Below are 7,348 nucleotides of genomic sequence, written 5' to 3'. Positions count from 1 at the left end.
AGATCTAAACAATGAAGACGCCCTTTCCAGCATCCCTGAAGTACGAGGGTATTGTATTATGGGATCAGATCTTTTACCTAGACTAACGTATGCAGTTCAAGAAATAAATGTATCTCATTTAAAATATAATTCACACAAAAAAGTAAAATTCAAAATGAGCCCAGAACAATGCTTTTTCTAGCGCTGACGAAATACAATTATCATTATTAATAAACCAAAAGCTCTTTGTTGTTCAAGAAATAAATGTATCTCATTAAAAAATATAATTGACAAAAAGTAAAATTCAAATTGAGCCTAAAACAATGCTTTTCCTAGCGCTGACGAAATACAATTATCATTATTAATAAACCAAAAGCTTTTTGTCTCCATGTGCCTGATCATTTAGTCCGCGGATTCATAACACAAGTTAAACATCTAACGCCCATGTGTTATCATAAGCTTGTCGTATTAGTAATTTCTTCCGTAGAGGGCGTACGTCAACGCCTTCTTGCAACCATTATAATAACACATCCAGGAGAATGTATGACACAATTAAGAACTTGGCGACAGCACATAAACTCATTCCCCAGATTGTTGAGCATTAATTAGGCTTTGTTCTTGTACTCCTTGATATATGGATCCTCCGAGCAGTGTGTCACTGACTGCAGACCTTGAACTACAGACGGACTGGAAGGGATGAGAGCTCTATTAATGTTAGAGAACGTTGAACAATTAATATTTGATGACAATTATTCTACATGGTTTTGTGATTGACAACTTGATTCTTTGTTGCAGCTGTACGTTTTGGAGACATTTTATTACAAAATATAAACTATCATCTCGTCTCTGAATTGAACACATTGTACATAAATAAACAGTTAAGTTATAGTTATAAAATGTTATAAAAAAGAGCCAAGGGCTTTCTTCATTCTCCCGATACTTCAGTAATCTAGACTTGCCAACTGTTATAGACTTGCATGGGCAATATTTGATATATTTGTTTCAGGGTCTCTATTACAAACTAGATAAAATACAAAAGCGTGGCTAAACTGATTTGGAAAATTTATGTTTTGAAATTAAATTAGTATGTTTTTCGCCGTTTCTAGCAATATTCCAGCAACATCACACAGAGGGTGACACCAAAAATGGGCTACATGCATTATGATCATGTGGAGAATCCAACAGTACTCCAAGTCCCCATTTCGAATTTCAAAAGAAATTCTTTGATGCCAGGTTCTTTGCCGCCATCTCCCAAAAGGACCATCTTGGTTCAAGGACTTGCTCGTGTTCAAATATTAGAAACATGGATGCCTGAAAATCTGATTATAGACTTAGGGCGCAAAGACGTTTTGTTTATTGTTTCAGCGCGGCCATTACGTAATCGAAACTGGACAAGACAATCCAGTGATTGATATCATGAGCAACGCCCCACGCTCGTCAAGTCAGTGAGTCTGATCACCGATCCTTTTAGTCGCCTCTCAAGGTTGCTGAAGGCCAGTTCGAACCCGAAGACCCGTGAAGATCAAGGGTAGACTAGGTCTTCAGCAACCCATGCTTGCCGTAAAAGACGACTATGCTTGTCGTAAGAGGCGACTAACGGGATCGGGTGGTCAGGCTCGCTTACTTGATTGAAGCATGTCATCGATCCAGATTGCGTGGATCGATGCTAAAGATATCAATCACTGGATTGTCTGGTCCAGACTCGATTATTTATAGCCCCCCGTCATATAGCTGGAACACTGCTGAGTGCGGCGGAAAACAACAAACCAACCAAACCAAATCGAACCCGGAATCCCTACCGGCATGACAGAGCAACCTGAAAAGAAATTCCGCATAAAGTATATTTATTCGCACATACAAAGTACGCCTTTAATCCATTATTTGTTTTAAATTTCTGTATTAAAACTTAAAAATCCCCAAGACTGTCGTATTAGCAATGTTTAACAATATGTTCTTATGTTTCGAAAACCTAAATCCTTACACCAACGCCTTAAAATCACTTTGTTCCTCTAAGTATGAATGGACCGCCTCCGTGGTCTTGTGGTAGAGCGTCCGCCCGGAGAGCGGAAGGTCCGGGGTTCGATCCCCGGCCGCGTCATACCAAAAGACGATAAAAGATGGTACTTGTTGTTACCCTGTCTGGCGCTCGGCATTAAGGGGCTGGTCGACTCGGAGTCAGTATACTGTGTCTTAATGGGGTATTCATGTTAAACTGCGGCATGGTATCTCAGTGACCTAGCACTATAAATCGGCATCAGTCCGGACTAGTTCAAGCAGCCACACAAACACACATACGTACATGCACGTCGCTATATAAGCGCAATTATCTTGAACGCGACGTTAAACTCCTTTTCACTTCACCACCTCACCTAAGTATGAATGTATGGCGTTTCCTTTTCTTGTCTTTGGGTAACGCTGTTCACAATTCCGTTTCACGCATGCCAACAAAAGTATTAAACGATAACCCCGATGTGATAGGCACTGTAACTCTGATAGCCTCTGAGATCAAAGCATGCACAATGTGCTCCATTTCCCACAAGCCTTTGCGGATCACGATGTTAACCTACCGGAAGCCGAGAAAAACGTTCACCATGACAACGAATATGGCTGCGCCATACCAGCGTTAGAGTGAATGGTAGTACACGTCTAAAGAATGGCTATTGTATGTGAGATAATATTACCCCACCCCACGAATGTGTGGCCGCGGGGCGTGGATGTAAGAATTAGGAGAAGGGGTATCCGGCTTGGCACGTGAGGGGAACGCGGGCCAAAGCAGCTGTCACAACACTCCGACATTTTGGTTTCACGAGTACCACATGGTGAAATGGCAAAGTGTCCGTTCTCTCCGTCCCACGGTGACCCATATATGTTTCAAACGAACTCGATGGATGTAGAGTGAGGGAAGGAGCTGTCTGTGTAGGTTGAGGGTCAGGATCGAGGGACACTATGTCAAATCCCGAGGCAGTATATCAAATCCTGAGATAGTATGTCAAATCTTGAGACAGTCTGTCAAATCCTTAGACAGCATGTCAAATCCTGAGATAGTATGTCAAATCCTGAGAAAGTGTGTCAAATCCTGAGATAGTATGTCAACTCCTTAGATAGTATGTCAAATCTTGAGACAGTCTGTCAAATCTGTAGACAGTAAGTCAAATCCTGAGATAGTGTGTCAAATCCTGAGATTGTATGTCAAATCCTGAGATAGTATGTCAAATCTTGAGATAGTATGTCAAATCCTGAGATAGTATGTCAAATCTTGAGACAGTACGTCAAATCCTTAGACAGTACGTCAAATCCTGAGATAGTATGTCAAATCCTGAGATAGTGTGTCAAATCCTGAGATAGTGTGTCAAATCCTGAGATAGTATGTCAAATCCTGAGATAGTATGTCAAATCCTGAGATAGTATGTCAAATCCTGAGATAGTATGTCAAATCCTGAGATAGTGTGTCAAATCCTGAGGTAGTATATGTCAAATCCTGATATGGTATGTCAAATCTCTTAGACAGTCTGTCAAATCCTTAGACAGTATGTCAAATCCTAAGATAGTATGTCAAACCCTGAGACAGTACGTGAAATCCTGTGAAAGTATGTCGAATCCTGAGACAGTATGTCATATCTCTGAGACAGTGTATCATATCACTGAGAGAGTCTGTCATATCCCTGAGACAGTATGTTATATCCCTGAGACAGTATGTCATATCCCTGAGACCGTCGGTCATATCCCTGAGACAGCCTGTCATATCCCTGAGACAGTGGGTTATATCCCTGAGACAGTCGGACATATCACTGAGACACTATGTCATATCAATGAGAATGTGTGTCATATCCCTGAAACAGTCTGTCATATCTATGACACAGTGTCATATCAATTACAATGTGTGTCATATCCCTGAGACTTTGTCATATCAATGAGACAGTGTCATATCAATGAGAATGTGTGTCATATCAATGAGAATGTGTGTCATATCACTGAGACCGTCGGTCATATCCCTGAGACAGTGTCATATCAATGAGAATGTGTGTCTTATCCCTGAGAATTTGTCATATCAATGAGACAGTGTCATATCAATGAGAATGTGTGTCATATCAATGAGAATGTGTGTCATATCACTGAGACCGTCGGTCATATCCCTGAGACAGTGTCATATCAATGAGAATGTGTGTCATATCCCTGAGACTTTGTCATATCAATGAGACAGTGTCATATCAATGACAATGTGCGTGATATCAATGAGAATGTGTGTCACATCACTGAGACCGTCGGTAATATCAATGAGACAGTGTCATATCAATAAGAATGTGTGTAATATCCCTGAGACTTTGTCATATCAATGAGACAGTGTCATATCAATGAGAATGTGTGTCATATCACTGAGACTGTCGGTCATATCCCTGAGACAGTGTCATATCAATGAGAATGTGTGTCATATCCCTGAGACTTTGTCATATCAATGAGAATGTGTGTCATATCAATGAGAATGTGTGTCATATCAATGAGAATGTGTGTCATATCAATGAGAATGTGTGTCATATCACTGAGACCGTCGATCATATCCCTGAGACAGTGTCATATCAATAGGAATGTGTGTCATATCGATGAGAATGTGTGTCATATCACTGAGACCGTCGGTCATATCCCTGAGACAGTGTCATATCAATGAGAATGTGTGTCATATCCCTGAGAATGTGTCATATCAATGAGACAGTGTCATATCAATGAGAATGTGTGTCATATCACTGAGACCGTCGGTCATATCCCTGAGACAGTGTCATATCAATGAGAATGTGTGTCATATCCCTGAGACTTTGTCATATCAGTGAGATAGTGTCATATCAATGAGAATGTGTGTGATATCAATGAGAATGTGTGTCATATCACTGAGACCGTCGATCATATCCCTGAGACAGTGTCATATCAATGAGAATGTGTGTCATATCAGTGTCATATCTTTGTCATATCAGTGAGATAGTGTCATATCAATGAGAATGTGTGTGATATCAATGAGAATGTGTGTCATATCACTGAGACCGTCGATCATATCCCTGTGTCATATCAATGAGAATGTGTGTCATATCGATGAGAATGTGTGTCATATCACTGAGACCGTCGATCATATCCCTGAGACAGTGTCATATCAATAGGAATGTGTGTCATATCGATGAGAATGTGTGTCATATCACTGAGACCGTCGGTCATATCCCTGAGAATGTGTCATATCAATGAGACAGTGTCATATCAATGAGAATGTGTGTCATATCACTGAGACCGTCGGTCATATCCCTGAGACAGTGTCATATCAATGAGAATGTGTGTCATATCCCTGAGACTTTGTCATATCAGTGAGATAGTGTCATATCAATGAGAATGTGTGTGATATCAATGAGAATGTGTGTCATATCACTGAGACCGTCGATCATATCCCTGAGACAGTGTCATATCAATGAGAATGTGTGTCATATCAGTGTCATATCTTTGTCATATCAGTGAGATAGTGTCATATCAATGAGAATGTGTGTGATATCAATGAGAATGTGTGTCATATCACTGAGACCGTCGATCATATCCCTGTGTCATATCAATGAGAATGTGTGTCATATCGATGAGAATGTGTGTCATATCACTGAGACCGTCGGTCATATCCCTGAGACAGTGTCATATCAATGAGAATGTGTGTCATATCAATGAGACAGTGTCATATCAATGAGAATGTGTGTCATATCACTGAGACCGTCGGTCATATCCCTGAGACAGTGTCATTTCCCTGAGACAGTCTTGATTAATGCATGTATCACAATTGCCTAGATCGATGCTAATGACGCCAATCACAGGATTGTCTGGACAGACTCGGTTATTTACAAACCGCCTTCATAGAGCTGGGTGCGGCGGTAAGCAACAAACAAAATTATCTTAGGTGTTGTGCAATAAAATATTACTATATTGAGTTTTCATACCAAACTATGAGTTAGGTGTTGAAATGAAAATATCGCTCGCCGTTGTCACGAGGATCGTGTGTTGCACGGACGAAATTGTGTAACTGACACAGGTCGGGCCAACCTCTGTAGTGAGTGAGTGAGTATGGTTTTACGCCACTTTTAGCAATATTCCAGCAATTCGAGGCGGGGGACACCAGAAATGGGCTTCACACATTGTACCCATGTCGGGAATCGAATCCGGGTCTTCGGCGTGACGAGCGAACGCTTTAACCACTACGCTACCCGACCGCCCCCCAACTTCTGTACTTTAGTCAAACAACTCAAGTAATTGTTTTGGTCCGGTATTTGATATTTCTGCGCATACTTTGAAAATATTTGGTCTATTATAAGTGCATTGCAAGTTCATTGTCCATATATTCATAAAATTTATGACTTAATTTAATTGATACGGGCCAATACTTAGGGAAGCATTCGTAAAATATAACGTGGGTACATCATTCTGTTAAATAGGCATACATGGATTGTCTCCCTTTATCCATTTTGTCTTGGAATTAATGAAGAAATGTAGGCATCCTTTTGGGTCGCATCGGTAATGGTGACGAGGTTTTGATACGTCACTTACTTGGTATTCTGCGATTTTCGTTTTCGCGTGATTTCGCCTGAGCATTACTTATCATATCTCTTGTATATGTTACAGCAAGTTTGTAAAATGACAACATAAGCAAGTTATAAAACGCCTAAATATTTCAACTAGTTTACAAATTGACTGAAAAATCTGTCCATTTATTTTAATACGAATTTTTTATATTTAATTTCACCACCCAGTGATTGAAAACGATAGTCAATGAATGGATTTTGGGCTTCTAATCCAAGTTCATTATGACGTTGTAAAACCATTCTGAACTTTTTAATAATTCGTATTTAGTCAGTCTGTTAAATAAATGAACAGTCGATTTGTAAATTTGTATTTAGACATTTTATAAATTGTCTGCTTGCCTAAGTGAATGACATTTTACCCATTTTACCATTCTACAACAAGGCTTGTGGAAAAAATCTAAGTATTTTCTGTCTCTCATTGGAGAAGTCCCAAACGAAAACGTAAAGGAAAAAGAATGATTCTGTTCCATGCTACGGAAAATGAATGAAAACAAAAAGCAAATATCGTAAATACAACCGACCAAAGTTTTATGAATAATATCAGGCAATTACTGTGTTTGAGGATTGTATCCGTCAATATCCACATAAGTGAGTAAGTGAGTGAGTGAGTGAGTGAGTGAGTTGGGTTTAACACCGCTTTTAACAGTATTCCAGTTATATCACAGCGTGTCAGCTTAATGTGGGAGGAAAGCCCGAAGTGATGCAGGTCTCAGACGTTTACCACTTCGGTGAAACCCACGAGCACGGGTATGGTGCTGAAAAACCTATAAACTGAA

This window comes from Haliotis rufescens, unplaced genomic scaffold, assembly GCF_023055435.1.
Source record: "Haliotis rufescens isolate VD_foot unplaced genomic scaffold, xgHalRufe1.0.p SCAF_18, whole genome shotgun sequence".
Lineage (NCBI taxonomy): Eukaryota > Metazoa > Mollusca > Gastropoda > Lepetellida > Haliotidae > Haliotis > Haliotis rufescens.
This window is presented reverse-complemented; position numbering follows the sequence as displayed.